This window comes from Narcine bancroftii, unplaced genomic scaffold, assembly GCF_036971445.1.
Source record: "Narcine bancroftii isolate sNarBan1 unplaced genomic scaffold, sNarBan1.hap1 Scaffold_57, whole genome shotgun sequence".
NCBI lineage: Eukaryota > Metazoa > Chordata > Chondrichthyes > Torpediniformes > Narcinidae > Narcine > Narcine bancroftii.
This window is the reverse complement of record NW_027212103.1, coordinates 3,054-23,731: the sequence shown is the minus strand read 5'-3', so window position 1 is coordinate 23,731 and position 20,678 is coordinate 3,054. Positions and strand designations below refer to the sequence as shown.

General features: G+C 33.3%; 1 pseudogene; it reads left to right on the top strand.

Moving 5' to 3' along the window:
• The first annotated feature begins 303 nt into the window (after nucleotides 1-303).
• On the top strand, nucleotides 304-3,374 carry LOC138751002 (NADH-ubiquinone oxidoreductase chain 2-like; annotated as a pseudogene).
• Nucleotides 3,375-20,678: the final 17,304 nt, after the last annotated feature.

Genomic DNA, 20,678 nt, shown 5'->3' with positions numbered 1-20,678 from the left:
TGAAAAAATTTTTTACCATTAACACTAGCACTTATCATATGACATATTTCATTTCCAATCGCCATAGCAAGCCTACCACCACTAACATAAACAAAAGGAAGAGTGCCTGAACTAAAGGGTTACTTTGATAGAGTAAATCATGAATGTTAAAATCATTCCCCTTCCTAGAGAAATAGGACTTGAACCTATACCTTAGAGATCAAAACCCTAAGTACTTCATTATACTATCCACTAAGTAAAGTCAGCTAAATAAGCTTTTGGGCCCATACCCCAACCATGTTGGTTAAAATCCTTCCTCTACTAATGAATCCATTTATCCTACTAATCCTTATCCTTAGCCTAATCATAGGAACCCTAATAACATTCACAATAACAAATTGATTATTAATCTGAATAGGCCTTGAAATTAATACCATAGCCATCATTCCATTAATAATTTATAAACACCACCCACGAGCAGTAGAAGCCTCCACCAAATACTTCATCACACAAGCCACAGCCTCTGCAATACTCCTATTTGGAGGAACCATCAATGCATGACTGACTGGACAATGAGAACTAACCCAAATAACAAACCAAACAACAACAATATTTATTACATTAGCCCTAGCCCTAAAACTAGGACTAGCACCAATACACTTCTGACTACCAGAAGTAATACAAGGAATTAATTTACCAACAGGTATAATTCTAGCAACATGACAAAAACTTGCACCATTAGCAATCCTATTTCAATTACACCAAACACTCAACCCACATTTATTAACAATTCTTGGATTAACATCAATCGTTGTAGGAGGATGAGGAGGACTAAACCAAACACAACTACGAAAAATCCTAGCCTATTCATCAATCGCACATCTAGGATGGATAATATCTATTTTACACTACATACCTAACCTCATAATATTAAATCTAATTATCTATTTGATTATAACCTCCTCCATATTCTTAATATTAATATATATTAACTCCACAAAAATTGAATCCATCGCACCATCTGGAATAAAAACACAACTAATCACACCAATTTTCCTTACCTCTCTCCTATCATTAGGAGGATTACCTCCCCTATCCGGCTTTATACCAAAATGATTAATTATTGAAGAATTAACTAAACAAAACATAATATTTACAACCACTATCATAACTTTAGCAACATTATTAAGCCTATTCTTCTACTTACGATTATGTTATATAATCACATTAACCATCTCCCCCAACCTAACTTTATCAACATCAACATGACAATCACCTACATCCAAACCAAACACATTACTAACTTTATCCACAATAATATCAATTATACTTCTACCATTAACCCCCATAATATTTATACTAACCCTATAATAAGAAGTTTAGGTTAACAAAACCAAAAGCCTTCAAAGCTTTAAATAAAAGTGAAACCCTCTTAACTTCTGATTTAAGATTTGCAAGACTTTATCTCACATCTTCTGAATGCAACCCAGACACTTTAATTAAGCTAAAACCTTACTAGATAGACAGGCCTCGATCCTATAAATTCTTAGTTAACAGCTAAGCGTTCAATCCTACGAACATCTATCCAGCTTCTCCCGCCGTAAGGGGCAAAGGCGGGAGAAGCCCCGGGAGATCTCTCTCCTTTTCACGATTTGCAATCGTCTGTAAACATTTATACTACAAGACTATTCTGATAAGAAGAGGATTTATACCTCTCTCTACGGAGCTACAATCCGCTGCTTTAAACTCGGCCATCTTACCTGTGGCAATTAATCGCTGATTATTCTCTACAAATCATAAAGATATTGGCACCCTATACTTGATCTTCGGTGCTTGAGCAGGAATAGTGGGAACTGGTTTGAGCCTATTAATTCGAACCGAATTGAGCCAACCAGGTACTTTACTGGGTGATGATCAAATCTATAATGTAATTGTTACTGCTCATGCCTTTGTTATAATCTTTTTTATGGTTATACCAATTATAATTGGTGGATTTGGCAACTGATTAACCCCACTAATAATTGGAGCCCCAGACATAGCTTTTCCACGATTAAATAATATAAGTTTCTGATTACTTCCCCCATCCTTTTTATTACTACTAGCTTCTGCAGGAGTAGAAGCCGGCGCTGGCACCGGCTGAACAGTTTATCCCCCTCTTGCTGGTAATCTCGCCCATGCAGGAGCATCAGTTGATTTAACAATTTTCTCATTACATTTAGCTGGAATTTCATCTATCTTAGCATCCATTAATTTTATTACCACAATTATTAATATAAAATCCCCATCAATTACACAATACCAAACACCCCTTTTCGTATGATCATTACTTGTAACCACAATTCTATTACTCTTATCTTTACCAGTCTTAGCAGCAGGTATTACTATATTATTAACAGACCGAAATCTTAATACAACCTTTTTTGATCCAGCAGGAGGTGGTGATCCAATCTTATATCAACATCTATTCTGATTTTTTGGCCACCCAGAAGTTTACATCTTAATTTTACCAGGATTTGGTATAATCTCACACGTAGTCGCTTACTATTCCGGAAAAAAAGAACCATTCGGTTATATAGGAATAGTTTGAGCAATAATAGCAATTGGACTACTTGGTTTTATTGTATGAGCCCATCATATATTTACCGCTGGAATAGACGTTGATACCCGTGCCTACTTTACTTCAGCCACCATAATCATTGCCATTCCCACTGGAGTTAAAGTATTTAGCTGATTAGCAACACTCCATGGAGGATCTATTAAATGAGAAACACCCCTTCTATGAGCATTAGGATTTATCTTCCTATTTACTATTGGTGGTTTAACAGGAATTGTTCTAGCTAATTCATCACTTGATATTGTTTTACATGATACATACTATGTTGTAGCACACTTTCATTACGTCCTATCAATAGGAGCGGTATTTGCAATTATAGCAGGATTCATTCACTGATTCCCCCTAATTTCCGGGTATACACTCAATTCAACCTGAACTAAAATACAATTTCTAGTAATATTTATTGGAGTAAACCTAACATTTTTCCCACAACATTTTCTTGGTTTAGCCGGAATACCACGTCGCTACTCAGATTATCCAGATGCTTATACCCTCTGAAATGTTGTATCATCCATCGGCTCAATAATTTCCCTAGTTGCCGTAATTATACTCCTATACATTTTATGAGAAGCATTCGCCTCAAAACGTGAAGTATTAACTATTGATTTACCACATACAAATGTAGAATGACTTCACGGCTGTCCACCACCTAATCATACCTTTGAAGAACCACCATTTGTTCAAATCCAACGTCCTATGTATTAATACAAGAAAGGAAGGAATTGAACCCCCATATATTGGTTTCAAGCCAATCACATCACCACTCTGTCACTTTCTTCAAGATTTTAGTATAATAGTAACACATTACCTTGTCAAGGTAAAACTGTGGGTTAAAACCCCACAAATCTTATAATGGCACACCCTTCACAATTAGGATTCCAAGACGCAGCATCTCCAGTAATAGAAGAACTCCTCCACTTCCACGACCACACATTAATAATCGTTTTCTTAATTAGCTCACTCGTTCTCTATATTATTTTAGCAATAGTATCTACCAAACTTACTAATAAATACATTTTAGACTCACAAGAAATTGAAATTGTATGAACAATTTTACCAGCAGTTATCCTAATCTTAATTGCCCTACCATCATTACGAATTTTATACTTAATAGACGAAATTAATGATCCACATATTACAATTAAAGCCCTAGGACATCAATGATATTGAAGCTACGAATATACAGATTATGAAAATTTAGAATTTGACTCATACATAATCCAAACAGAAGACCTTAACCCAGGTCAGTTCCGCCTCCTAGAAACGGATCACCGAATAGTAGTACCAATAGAATCCCCAATCCGAATACTCATCACTGCCGAAGATGTTTTACACTCATGAGCAGTACCCGCACTAGGAATTAAAATAGATGCAGTACCAGGACGTTTAAATCAAACTGCCTTCATTATTTCACGACCAGGTATTTTCTACGGACAATGTTCAGAAATCTGTGGCGCTAACCATACTTTCATACCAATTGTAGTTGAATCAGTCCCACTTGAACATTTCGAAAACTGATCTTCATTAATACTAGAAGAATCTTCATTAAGAAGCTAAAATAGGATTATAGCATTAGCCTTTTAAGCTAAATAATGGTGACCTCCTACCACCCTTAATGATATGCCACAATTAAACCCAAATCCATGGTTCTTAATCTTCTTATTTTCATGACTATTTTTCCTAACAATTATAACACAAAAAGTAATAAATCACCTATTTATTAAGTATCCTAAGCTTGAAAATACAAAAAAACCTAAACCAAAATCTTGATACTGACCATGACCCTAACCTTTTTTAACCAATTCTTAAGCCCCTCATTAATAGGAATTCCACTAATTGCCCTAGCAATTATAATTCCATGAATAACATTATTAAATTCATCAAATCGTTGAATTAATAACCGACTTATGACCTTACAAGAATGATTTATTAACCGATTTACATATCAATTAATACAACCTATTAATTTAAATGGACATAAATGAGCTATAATCCTTATAGCATTAATATTATTCTTAATTACAATAAATTTATTAGGACTTCTTCCATATACATTTACCCCAACAACACAACTATCATTAAATATAGCATTCGCTATCCCTTTATGATTAACCACAGTTCTAATTGGACTATTAAATCAACCAACCTCTTCACTAGCCCATTTACTTCCAGAAGGAACACCAACCTTACTAGTACCAATTCTAATTTTCATTGAAACAATTAGTTTATTTATCCGACCACTAGCACTAGGAGTCCGACTAACTGCAAACTTAACAGCTGGGCACCTGCTCATACAATTAATTGCAACTGCAGCATTCACATTGATTAATGTAATACCAACAGTAGCTTTACTAACATCACTAATTTTGTTCTTATTAACTATACTAGAAGTAGCCGTAGCAATAATCCAAGCTTACGTATTTGTACTCTTATTAAGCCTTTATTTACAAGAAAACATTTAATGGCACACCAAGCACATCCATATCATATAGTAGATCAAAGCCCATGACCATTAACAGGAGCTATAGCCGCATTACTAATAACATCTGGCCTAGCTATCTGATTTCACTTTCATAAACCATTATTATTAATTCTAGGATTTATCCTAATAATCTTAACCATAATCCAATGATGACGAGACGTAATCCGAGAAGGAACCTTCCAAGGCCACCACACCATACCAGTACAAAAAGGACTCCGCTATGGAATAATCCTATTTATTTTATCAGAAGTATTCTTCTTCCTAGGTTTCTTCTGAGCCTTTTATCACTCAAGCCTAGCACCAACTCCAGAATTAGGAGGATGTTGACCACCTACAGGCATTTATCCATTAAATCCATTTGACGTACCACTTTTAAATACTGCAGTTCTATTAGCATCAGGAGTAACAGTAACATGAGCTCACCATAGCATTATAGAAGGCAACCGAAAAGAAACAATTCAAGCCCTTACCTTAACCATCCTATTAGGTTTTTATTTTACCGCTCTTCAAGCAATAGAATACTACGAAGCTCCATTCTCCATCGCTGATGGTATTTATGGTACAACATTCTTTGTAGCCACAGGATTTCATGGCTTACATGTAATCATTGGTTCTACATTCCTAATAATTTGCCTTTTACGACAAATCCAATTCCACTTCACATCAAAACATCACTTCGGCTTTGAAGCCGCAGCATGATACTGACATTTCGTTGATGTAGTATGATTATTCCTTTACGTATCAATTTATTGATGAGGTTCATAACTTTTCTAGTATAAAGACTAGTACAAATGATTTCCAATCATTTAATCTTGGTTAAAATCCAAGGAAAAGTAATGAATCTCATCATATTTATTATCACTATAACGGCCCTCATTTCCCTAATTTTAGCTATTATCTCATTCCTTCTTCCAATACTAAAACCAAACAATGAAAAATTATCCCCATTTGAATGTGGCTTCGACCCATTAGGAAATGCACGCTTACCCTTTTCAATCCGATTCTTCCTTATCGCCATTCTATTCATATTATTTGACCTAGAAATTGCTCTACTTCTACCATTACCATGAGCAGATCAACTAAATAATCCCATTCTTACTATTATATGAACAACAATTATTATTATTTTACTTACCTTAGGATTAATTTATGAATGACTACAAGGAGGCTTAGAATGAGCAGAATAGATATTTAGTCTAATACCTAAGACACTCAATTTCGACTTGACAAATTATAGTGAAATCCTATAAATATCTTATGACACCCATCCATTTTATCCTTACTATAACATTTATAATCAGCCTAACAGGACTCACACTAAACCGATCACATTTACTATCAGCCCTTATTTGTTTGGAAGGTATAATATTATCGCTATATATCTCAATTGCTCTATGATCAATAATAATAAACTCATCAACATGATCACTCTCTCCAATAATTCTATTAACATTTTCAGCCTGTGAAACTAGCTCAGGACTAGCTCTACTAGTAGCCTCAACCCGAACTCACGGATCAGATCAACTAAAAAACTTAAATCTACTACAATGTTAAAAATCCTTGTACCTACAATCATAATAATTCCAACCACATTCTTTATTAACAAAAAATGATTATGAACTATCTCCACTACCTATAGTTTTATAATCGCTACACTAAGTCTACTTTGACTTAAATGAAATAATGAAACCGCCTGACATTTCTCAAATAATTTCTTAGCCATCGACCCATTATCAATACCACTTTTAACAATAACCTGCTGACTCTTACCACTAATAATTTTAGCAAGCCAAAATCACCTAACAAAAGAACCCTTTACCCGCCAACGCACCTATATCACATTACTAATTTCCTTACAAATCTTTTTAATCATAACATTTAGTGCGACCGAACTAATTCTATTCTATATTATATTTGAAGCCACCTTAATCCCAACCATAATTATCATTACACGATGAGGAAACCAAACTGAACGATTAAACGCAGGTATCTACTTCCTATTTTATACACTCATTGGTTCTTTACCATTACTAATTGCCCTACTTATCCTACATAATGATTTAAATACTCTTTCAATATTTATATTACAAAACATACCATATAATTTAAAACCATCCTGATCAAACAAATTCTGATGACTAGCATGCATAATCGCCTTCCTAGTAAAAATACCCCTTTATGGAGTACATTTATGATTGCCAAAAGCCCACGTAGAAGCACCAATTGCAGGCTCAATAATTCTAGCAGCCATCCTATTAAAATTAGGAGGCTATGGAATAATACGGATTATCATTATATTAAACCCATTAACCAAAGAAATAATATACCCATTCCTTATCTTAGCCATCTGAGGAGTCATCATGACCAGTTCTATTTGTTTACGACAAACAGACTTAAAATCACTAATCGCATATTCATCAGTCAGCCATATAGGCTTAGTAGCAGCAGCAATCCTAATCCAAACACCATGAAGTTTCGCAGGAGCAATTACACTAATAATTGCCCACGGCCTTATCTCCTCAGCATTATTCTGCCTCTCTAACACCAACTATGAACGAACCCATACCCGAATCATAATTCTTACCCGTGGATTACAAATCATATTACCATTAATAGCAACCTCATGATTTTTAATTAACCTAGCTAACCTAGCCTTACCACCTAGCTTAAACTTAATAGGAGAATTATTTATTATTACCTCATTAATCAAATGATCAAACTGAACAATCATATTAACAGGAACCGGAGTATTATTAACAGCATCATATTCACTTTATATATTTCTAATAACACAACGTGGCCCTTTACCACAACATTTAACATTTATTAACCCAACATATACACGCGAACATCTACTAATTTATTTACACTTATTACCTTCCATATTAATCATTTTAAAACCAGAAATTATTATAGGATGAACATTCTGTAATTATAGTTTAAAAAAAACATTAGATTGTGGTTCTAAAAATAAAAGTGAAAATCTTTTTAATAACCAAGAGAGGTCCGGGACAAAAAGAACTGCTAACTCTTTTATCCATGGTTCAAATCCATGGCTCACTTAAACTTTTGAAAGATAATAGTAATCTATTGGTCTTAGGAATCAAAAACTCTTGGTGCAAATCCTAGCAAAAGTCATGAACCTTATTATAATAAACATAACATTCCTAACTATTATCTCACTCATATATCCAATTATTACATGTACTCTAATACCCAAACCCAACAATAATTGATCATATACAACAAAAATAGCTGTAAAAACCTCATTTTACATCAGCCTCATCCCATTACTAATTTTTCTAGACCAAGGACTAGAATCCGTCACAACCAATTGAAATTGAATTAATATTGGACCCCTAGATGTCAACTTAAGCTTTAAATTCGATATATACTCAATTATTTTCATACCAGTAGCCCTATATGTTACATGATCCATCTTTGAATTCTCATTATGATACATAAAATCAGACCCAAACCTAAACCAATTCTTAAAATACTTAATACTTTTTCTAATTACTATAATTATTCTAATTACAGCAAATAACCTATTTCAACTTTTCATTGGCTGGGAAGGAGTAGGCATTATATCCTTTTTATTAATTGGTTGATGATTTAGTCGAACAGACGCCAACACTGCCGCCTTACAAGCAGTAATCTATAACCGTATTGGAGATATTGGATTAATCTTCAGCATAACATGACTAGCAATTAATATAAATACATGAGAAATACAACAACTATTTTTTCTATCTAAAAATATAGACTTGACTATTCCATTACTAGGACTCGTCTTAGCTGCTACAGGGAAATCAGCACAATTTGGCTTACATCCTTGATTACCAGCAGCAATAGAAGGCCCAACACCAGTCTCTGCCCTACTACATTCAAGCACAATAGTTGTAGCAGGTATTTTTTTACTCATCCGATTAAATCCTCTAATTAATAATAACCAAATAATCTTAACAACCTGCCTATGTCTAGGCGCACTAACAACACTATTCACAGCCATATGCGCCCTAACCCAAAATGATATTAAAAAAATTATTGCTTTCTCTACATCAAGTCAATTAGGACTCATAATAGTTACTATTGGACTTAATCAACCTCAACTAGCCTTCCTACATATCTGTACCCATGCTTTCTTCAAAGCCATACTCTTCCTATGCTCAGGTTCCATAATTCATTCACTAAATGATGAACAAGATATCCGAAAAATAGGAGGAATACATAAAACCTTACCAATTACCTCCTCAGCCCTAACAATTGGATCACTAGCATTAACAGGCATACCCTTCTTATCAGGCTTCTTTTCAAAAGACACAATTATCGAAACAATAAACATATCATATCTCAACGCCTGAGCCCTAACCCTTACCCTCATAGCCACCTCTTTCACAGCCATTTATAGTCTACGACTAATTTTCCTCTCCTCTATAATATTTCCACGCTTCATAACACTTATACCAATCAATGAAAATGATATTATACTTACAAAATCCATTAAACGATTAGCTTATGGCAGCATAACTGCTGGCTTCATTATCATAAATAATATAAATCCAACAAAAACCCAAATCATAACCATACCCACCATCACTAAAATAGCAGCCTTATTAGTCTCAATTTTAGGATTACTCCTAGCAATAGAACTCATAAATATAAAAAAAATAGAATTAACACTTAACAAACAACCTTATAAATTCTCCAATATATTAGGATATTACCCACCAATTATACACCGCCTATTATCAAAAATTAATTTAACATGAGCACAAAACATCTCAACCCATGTAATAGACCTATCATGATATGAAAAAATTGGACCAAAAAGCCCACTTATTCAACAAATCCCAATAATTAAAATCATTAACGAACCACAACAAGGTTATATTAAAACATACCTAATAATCTTTATCCTAACAATTATAATAATTACTATTATATTTTATACCACACGAAGACTTCCCCAAGATAAACCACGAGTTAATTCCAATACAACAAATAAAGTTAATAATAATATTCACCCACCCAAAATCAATATATATCCACCATAAAAATAAAGTATACTTACACCAGTAAAATCACCACGAACTATATCCAAAACATGAACTTCCTCACTAAACCAACCAAAATCCCAATCACTAATTAAACCTTTACCACTAAAATAAACTAAAATTACATAAAATATTAAATAAACCATAACAGACCAATCAATCCATGTTTCTGGATAAGGCTCAGCTGCGAGCGCAGCTGAGTAAGCAAAAACTACCAACATGCCACCTAAATAAATTAAAAATAAAACTAAACTTAAAAAAGAACTACCAAAAATAACTAATAAACCACAACCAAAACCAGAAGAAATAACTAAACCCAAAGCAGCATAATAAGGAGATGGATTTGACGCCACCGCTATAAAACCAAAAATAAAACTTGCAATCACTACTAAAATTAAATAAGTCATATTAATCTTCACCTAGATTTTAACTAAGACCAATAATCTGAAAAACTATCGTTGTAATTCAACTATAAAGACTAATGACAATAATTAATCGAAAAAATCACCCATTATTAAAAATCATTAATAACGTATTAATTGATCTCCCCGCCCCCATTAACATCTCCTCCTGATGAAATTTTGGATCCTTACTAGGGCTATGTCTTATTTTACAAATCATAACAGGCCTATTCTTAGCAATACATTATACCCCAGACATCTCATCCGCATTCTCATCAATTGCCCATATTACCCGTGACGTAAACTATGGTTGAATAATTCGAAATATTCACGCTAACAGTGCCTCAATATTCTTCATCTGCATCTACTTACACACAGCCCGAGGATTTTATTACGGCTCATACCTAAATAAAGAAACATGAAATATTGGAGTAATACTATTAATATTACTCATAGCTACAGCCTTCATAGGTTATATCCTACCATGAGGACAAATATCTTTCTGAGGAGCTACAGTAATTACTAATCTCCTCTCTGCACTCCCATATATTGGAAATATATTAGTACAATGAGTCTGAGGTGGCTTTTCAGTAGATAACGCTACACTTACCCGATTCTTCGCATTCCACTTTATACTTCCATTTATTATAGCCGCAATAACTATAGTCCATATCTTATTCCTTCACGAAAAAGGATCAAACAACCCAACAGGACTAAATTCAGATATAGACAAAATCCCATTCCACCCTTACTATTCCTATAAAGATATATTAGGCTTCCTCATACTAATTCTTATAATTGTTACCCTAGCCCTATTTTCACCTAATTTTCTAAGTGATACAGAAAACTTTATCCCAGCCAACCCACTCGTAACTCCAACCCACATTAAACCAGAATGATATTTTTTATTTGCATATACAATTCTACGATCAATTCCTAATAAATTAGGGGGGGTACTAGCCCTAATCTTTTCAATCACCATCCTTATATTAATCCCGATAATACATACCTCAAAACAACGAAGCATAACATTCCGACCCCTCACCCAACTCATATTCTGATTACTAGTATCAAATACTATTATCTTAACATGAATCGGAGGACAACCAGTTGAACAACCATATATCATAATTGGCCAACTATCATCTATATTATACTTCATCCTATTCCTAATTATTATACCTATTACCGGATGACTAGAAAACAAAATACTAAAATTATAACCGTCCAGGTAGCCTAATTTAAAGGCATTGGTCTTGTAAACCAAAGACTGAAAGTGAAAATCTTTCCCAAGACTTACTCTCAATTTATTATAATAACACACCTAAAACTTCATTAATACAAAACATCATCAATTGATACGGAAAAACTCGTACCAATTGATGATTTACGTCACCCCCCACGACCATCTAATAACCTTTTTTCAAGGGAAAAAAGATCCAAACTCCTATCCAAAACCAAAATCTTAATTAAAATACCCCCTGAAAAAACGTAATATCTTATTAAAATCTTACCCTAATATTTAGAGTGTCGGGGGAAGAGAAGTAAATCCTAACCTTTAATAAAACACTACCCATTATTCAAAACATATCTCATAGTAAAGAACTATAAACTCAAAACAAACTATAAAATAAGCACCCATCAATAATAGACTTCAAAACATTTATATCGGTTTTTAAAAGAAACCTAAACAACCAAACCTTTAAAACCCAACCAAAACAAGATCAACCCATTAAACCCACCATTACTACTAATACTATAACATATCAGTATAATTCCTTTTCTCATAGGACAACCAACCGAATAACCACATATTAAAATTGTTCTCACCTATACTATTCTTCATCCCATTCCTAACTATTACACATTACCGAATGAAAAACAAATTATAACCGTCCAAATACCTAACACAAAGACTAATATTAAACCAAAAACAGACCTACTCTCAATTTATTATAATAACACACCTAAAACTTCATTAATACAAAACATCATCAATTGATACGGAAAAACTCGTACCAATTGATGATTTACGTCACCCCCCACGACCATCTAATAACCTTTTTTCAAGGGAAAAAAGATCCAAACTCCTATCCAAAACCAAAATCTTAATTAAAATACCCCCTGAAAAAACGTAATATCTTATTAAAATCTTACCCTAATATTTAGAGTGTCGGGGGAAGAGAAGTAAATCCTAACCTTTAATAAAACACTACCCATTATTCAAAACATATCTCATAGTAAAGAACTATAAACTCAAAACAAACTATAAAATAAGCACCCATCAATAATAGACTTCAAAACATTTATATCGGTTTTTAAAAGAAACCTAAACAACCAAACCTTTAAAACCCAACCAAAACAAGATCAACCCATTAAACCCACCATTACTACTAATACTATAACATATCAGTATAATTCCTTTTCTCATAGGACAACCAACCGAATAACCACATATTAAAATTGTTCTCACCTATACTATTCTTCATCCCATTCCTAACTATTACACATTACCGAATGAAAAACAAATTATAACCGTCCAAATACCTAACACAAAGACTAATATTAAACCAAAAACAGACCTACTCTCAATTTATTATAATAACACACCTAAAACTTCATTAATACAAAACATCATCAATTGATACGGAAAAACTCGTACCAATTGATGATTTACGTCACCCCCCACGACCATCTAATAACCTTTTTTCAAGGGAAAAAAGATCCAAACTCCTATCCAAAACCAAAATCTTAATTAAAATACCCCCTGAAAAAACGTAATATCTTATTAAAATCTTACCCTAATATTTAGAGTGTCGGGGGAAGAGAAGTAAATCCTAACCTTTAATAAAACACTACCCATTATTCAAAACATATCTCATAGTAAAGAACTATAAACTCAAAACAAACTATAAAATAAGCACCCATCAATAATAGACTTCAAAACATTTATATCGGTTTTTAAAAGAAACCTAAACAACCAAACCTTTAAAACCCAACCAAAACAAGATCAACCCATTAAACCCACCATTACTACTAATACTATAACATATCAGTATAATTCCTTTTCTCATAGGACAACCAACCGAATAACCACATATTAAAATTGTTCTCACCTATACTATTCTTCATCCCATTCCTAACTATTACACATTACCGAATGAAAAACAAATTATAACCGTCCAAATACCTAACACAAAGACTAATATTAAACCAAAAACAGACCTACTCTCAATTTATTATAATAACACACCTAAAACTTCATTAATACAAAACATCATCAATTGATACGGAAAAACTCGTACCAATTGATGATTTACGTCACCCCCCACGACCATCTAATAACCTTTTTTCAAGGGAAAAAAGATCCAAACTCCTATCCAAAACCAAAATCTTAATTAAAATACCCCCTGAAAAAACGTAATATCTTATTAAAATCTTACCCTAATATTTAGAGTGTCGGGGGAAGAGAAGTAAATCCTAACCTTTAATAAAACACTACCCATTATTCAAAACATATCTCATAGTAAAGAACTATAAACTCAAAACAAACTATAAAATAAGCACCCATCAATAATAGACTTCAAAACATTTATATCGGTTTTTAAAAGAAACCTAAACAACCAAACCTTTAAAACCCAACCAAAACAAGATCAACCCATTAAACCCACCATTACTACTAATACTATAACATATCAGTATAATTCCTTTTCTCATAGGACAACCAACCGAATAACCACATATTAAAATTGTTCTCACCTATACTATTCTTCATCCCATTCCTAACTATTACACATTACCGAATGAAAAACAAATTATAACCGTCCAAATACCTAACACAAAGACTAATATTAAACCAAAAACAGACCTACTCTCAATTTATTATAATAACACACCTAAAACTTCATTAATACAAAACATCATCAATTGATACGGAAAAACTCGTACCAATTGATGATTTACGTCACCCCCCACGACCATCTAATAACCTTTTTTCAAGGGAAAAAAGATCCAAACTCCTATCCAAAACCAAAATCTTAATTAAAATACCCCCTGAAAAAACGTAATATCTTATTAAAATCTTACCCTAATATTTAGAGTGTCGGGGGAAGAGAAGTAAATCCTAACCTTTAATAAAACACTACCCATTATTCAAAACATATCTCATAGTAAAGAACTATAAACTCAAAACAAACTATAAAATAAGCACCCATCAATAATAGACTTCAAAACATTTATATCGGTTTTTAAAAGAAACCTAAACAACCAAACCTTTAAAACCCAACCAAAACAAGATCAACCCATTAAACCCACCATTACTACTAATACTATAACATATCAGTATAATTCCTTTTCTCATAGGACAACCAACCGAATAACCACATATTAAAATTGTTCTCACCTATACTATTCTTCATCCCATTCCTAACTATTACACATTACCGAATGAAAAACAAATTATAACCGTCCAAATACCTAACACAAAGACTAATATTAAACCAAAAACAGACCTACTCTCAATTTATTATAATAACACACCTAAAACTTCATTAATACAAAACATCATCAATTGATACGGAAAAACTCGTACCAATTGATGATTTACGTCACCCCCCACGACCATCTAATAACCTTTTTCAGGGGGAAAAGATTTAAACTCCTATCCTTGACACCCAAAGCCAAAATTTTAATTAAAATACCCCCTGAAAAAACGTAATATCTTATTAAAATCTTACCCTAATATTTAGAGTGTCGGGGGAAGAGAAGTAAATCCTAACCTTTAATAAAACACTACCCATTATTCAAAACATATCTCATAGTAAAGAACTATAAAACTCAAAACAAACTATAAAATAAGCACCCATCAATAATAGACTTCAAAACATTATCGGTTTTAAAAGAAACCTAAACAACAAAACCCCAACCAAAACAAGACCGACTCATTGGGCCCTAATATTACTGCTAATACTACAATATATCAGTATGATTACAGCCAAAACACAAATTTTCCATTTTCCAGTCAGATCACACATTATGAAATTAGACATATATACATACTATGCTTAATAATCATTAATAGATTTTCCCCATCTTCATTACATACTATGTTTAATAATCATTAACAGATTTTCCCCATCTTCATTACATAATAACCTTAGACCTCATAATTATGATTTTCCAATATTTCATTACTTAAATTTATCACAATTACCTCATTATACTATTTACCATTAGATTAATACATACTATTTTAACTAATATAATCAGTATTTAACCAACGTTTAATGAGGGTTGGTAAGAAATCAACAATACCCTAATATAGATACCTTTGCACGGTTTGTGGTACGGTAATAGATTAATCCCCTATAATTGCTCAAATATTGGCATTTGGCACCCTTGTAAGGTATTACTCTCTTGTCGTATCAGGACTCCATCTCCACTAGTTCCCTTAATTGTCATTCTACTCTTAATCGTCTCAAGATTTCTAGCCCTCCCAGTCTTTTTTGGGGGGAATGAAGCAATAACAAACCCTCGAGGGTTGGTAACGACTCACTCAATTAAACTTGTGTTATCCTCGACATATCATGATTTAACCATTACTTATTAATTCATGGTTAATGATTGTCAAGTAAACTAAGAATGTACATCATAGGACAATAATTATAATTATATGAGATATTTAGGATGAATAAATCAACATGAATTTAAGAAAGAATTATTATTAATAATCATATTAATTCATCATATAATTTTTAATTAATGTTAAGAGCATTCATTTCTTTACCACATGGAAAGATTTATTGGACATAAATATATTATATAGGTGCCCCTGGTCTTAGAAACGAAAACGAAAAAAAAAAAAAAGAATAAAACATTTTTTTGGAAAAACCCCCCCTCCCCCCAATATACATGGTTATCCTCGAAAAACCCCTAAAACGAGGGCCGATGTATACTTTTGGGTTTAATGACAAAGTGTAAAATGCGTCATTGTATATAGTGTTACACATGCATGCTAGTGTAGCTTAATTTTAAAGCATGGCACTGAAGATGCTAAGATAAAATTTTAAAAACTTTCACAAGCACTGCAGTTTTGGTCCTAGACTCAGTATTAATTTTAACTCAATTTATACATGCAAGTTTCAGCAATCCAGTGAATACGCCCTAAACAGACTATTATTTGTTTAGATGCTGGTATCAGGCACATATATTGTATCATAGCCCATGACACCTCGCTCAGCCACACCCCCAAGGGTACTCAGCAGTAATAAATATTATATAATAAGCGAAAGCTTGAATTAGTTACAGTTATAAGGGTTGGTAAATCTCGTGCCAGCCACCGCGGTTATACGAGTAACCCATATTAATACTTTACGGCGTAAAGGGTGATTAAAAATTCTCAATTCATTCTAAAGTTAAGACTTTAATAAAGCTGTTATACGCACTTATAAATAAAAAAAATCATCAACGAAAGTGACTTTAACAAATTTGATACTTTGACCTCACGACAATTAAAACCCAAACTAGGATTAGATACCCTACTATGTTTAATTATAAATAAATAAGTATTTACTAACCTATTCGCCTGAGAACTATAAGCGCTAGCTTAAAACCCAAAGGACTTGGCGGTTCTTCAGATCCACCTAGAGGAGCCTGTTCTATAACCGATAATCCACGTTAAACCTCACCACTCCTTGCCTTTACCGCCTATATACCGCCGTCATCAGCTCACCCTATGAAGGAACAACAGTAAGCAAAATGAATAATATATTCAATACGTCAGGTCGAGGTGTAGCGAATGGAGTGGAAAGAAATGGGCTACATTTTCTATAAAGAAAAAACGGACAATAAATGAAAAATACTTAATAAGGTGGATTTAGCAGTAAAGATAAATAAGCACATTATCCTGAAGACGGCTCTGAAGAGTGCACACACCGCCCGTCACTCTCCTCAAACTTAAATCTAAACTTAAATAAAAAAAGAAAAAATATAAGAGGAGGCAAGTCGTAACATGGTAAGTGTACTGGAAAGTGCACTTGGAATAACCAAAATATAGCTAAAAATCAAAGCATCTCCCTTACACCGAGAAGATACTCGTGCAATCCGAGCTATTTTGAACCTTAAAACTAGCCTATTCACCATTAAAACTTTAACAATATTTAAATATTAAACTAAAACTTCTAACCTTTAACTAAAACATTTTAAATCTTTTCAGTATAGGCGATAGAACCAAAAATTAGAGCCATAGAAAAAGTACCGCAAGGGAAAGTTGAAAGAGAAATGAAATAATCTTAAAGTAATAAAAAGTAAAGATTAAACCTTGTACCTTTCGCATCATGATTTAGCCAGAATAAATAGGCAAAAAGACTTTTAGTTTATCCTCCCGAAACTATACGAGCTACTTCGGAGCAGCAAATAGTGCAAACCCTTCTCTGTTGCAAAAGAGTGGGAAGACTCCCAAGTAGAGGCAACAAACCTACCGAGTTTAGTGATAGCTGGTTACCCAAAAAAAGAACCTTAGTTCTGCATTAACTATTCATTAAATCATATAAGAAAAATCTTAAAAGACCTAATGTAATAATTAATAGTTATTTAAAAGAGGTACACCTCTTTTGAACAAAGAAACAACTTTATTAGGAGAATAAAGATCACATTAATAAAATTTAAATTAAATCAGTGGGCCTAAAAGCAGCCACCTGTCAAGCAAGCGTCACAGCTCCAAACTATTAACAAAATAAAATACTGATAATTAATCTAAATCCCCTTAATAATATTGGGTTATTTTATATTCAATAAAAGAAATTATGCTAAAATGAGTAATAAGAGGAATTAAACCTCTCCTAACACTAGTGTACACCAGACAGAATTAAATCACTGGTAATTAACCGCCACCAACTAGAGGTAATTATAAAATTAATAAATAACTAGAAATTCATATTATAAAATAAACGTTAATCCTACACCGGTGTGTTATATAGGAAAGATTAAAAGAAAATAAAGGAACTCGGCAAACACCTAACTCCGCCTGTTTACCAAAAACATCGCCTCTTGTGTTATAAATATAAGAGGTCCCGCCTGCCCTGTGAAACATTTAACGGCCGCGGTACCCTGACCGTGCAAAGGTAGCGTAATCACTTGTCTTTTAATTGAAGACCCGTATGAAAGGCATAACGAGAGTTTATCTGTCTCTATTTTCCAATCAATGAAATTAATCTCCACGTGCAGAAGCGAGGATATAACTATAAGACGAGAAGACCCTATGGAGCTTAAAATAATTAAATTAATAAGTAACCCACTAATATCCATGGACTTAATAAATAACTTAATATAATTTAACATTTTTGGTTGGGGCGACCAAGGGGTACAAAAAAACCCCCTAATCGATTAAGTATTCAATACTTAAAAAATAGAATTACCATTCTAATTTACAGAACATCTGACGACACATGACCCAAGACCTATTCTTGATCAATGAACCAAGTTACCCTAGGGATAACAGCGCAATCTTTTCTAAGAGTCCATATCGACGAAAAGGTTTACGACCTCGATGTTGGATCAGGACATCCTAATGGTGCAACCGCTATTAAGGGTTCGTTTGTTCAACGATTAATAGTCCTACGTGATCTGAGTTCAGACCGGAGCAATCCAGGTCAGTTTCTATCTATAATAATATTTTCCCCAGTACGAAAGGACCGAGAAAATGAAGCCAATGCTTAAAGCATGCTTCCCTTCCACTTATTGAAAAAAACTCAAATAAGTAATAAAGATTATATATTAATCAAAAATAATGATTAGTTAGGGTGGCAGAGACTGGTAATTGCAAAGGACCTAAGCTCCTTCATCCAGAGGTTCAAATCCTCTTCCTAACTATGTTAAACTACGTATTTATCCACATTATTAATCCATTAATATACATTATCCCAGTACTTTTAGCTACAGCCTTCTTAACACTACTAGAACGAAAAGTATTAGGCTATATACAACTACGTAAAGGACCTAACATCATTGGACCTTATGGCATTTTACAACCCATTGCAGACGGCCTAAAATTATTTACAAAAGAACCAATTATACCATCTTTCTCCTCACAAACACTCTTCCTACTAGCCCCAACCATAGCACTAACACTTGCCCTTTTAATATGAATACCATTACCAATACCACACGCAATCATAAACATCAATTTAGGTTTATTATTTATCCTAGCAATCTCAAGCCTAACAGTATATACAATCCTAGCCTCAGGCTGAGCTTCAAACTCAAAATATGCTCTAATAGGAGCACTACGCGCTGTAGCACAAACCATCTCATATGAAATCACATTAGGCCTAATTCTACTGTCCCTTATTATCATAACAGGAGGCTTTACCCTACATACATTTAATTTAACTCAAGAAAGTACCTGATTAATTCTACCAACCTGACCATTAGCCATAATATGATATATCTCAACATTAGCAGAAACTAACCGAGCTCCTTTCGACCTTACTGAAGGTGAATCAGAACTAGTCTCAGGCTTCAACATTGAATACGCTGCAGGACCATTCGCCTTATTCTTCCTAGCAGAATACTCAAACATTTTAATAATAAATACATTATCAATTATCCTATTTATAGGAACATCATATAATATAATAATACCAGAACTTACCACCTTCAGCCTAATAATCAAGACAGCCCTATTAACCATTCTTTTTCTATGAATCCGAGCCTCATATCCACGATTTCGATATGACCAACTCATACATTTAGTATGAAAAAATTTTTTACCATTAACACTAGCACTTATCATATGACATATTTCATTTCCAATCGCCATAGCAAGCCTACCACCACTAACATAAACAAAAGGAAGAGTGCCTGAACTAAAGGGTTACTTTGATAGAGTAAATCATGAATGTTAAAATCATTCCCCTTCCTAGAGAAATAGGACTTGAACCTATACCTTAGAGATCAAAACCCTAAGTACTTCATTATACTATCCACTAAGTAAAGTCAGCTAAATAAGCTTTTGGGCCCATACCCCAACCATGTTGGTTAAAATCCTTCCTCTACTAATGAATCCATTTATCCTACTAATCCTTATCCTTAGCCTAATCATAGGAACCCTAATAACATTCACAATAACAAATTGATTATTAATCTGA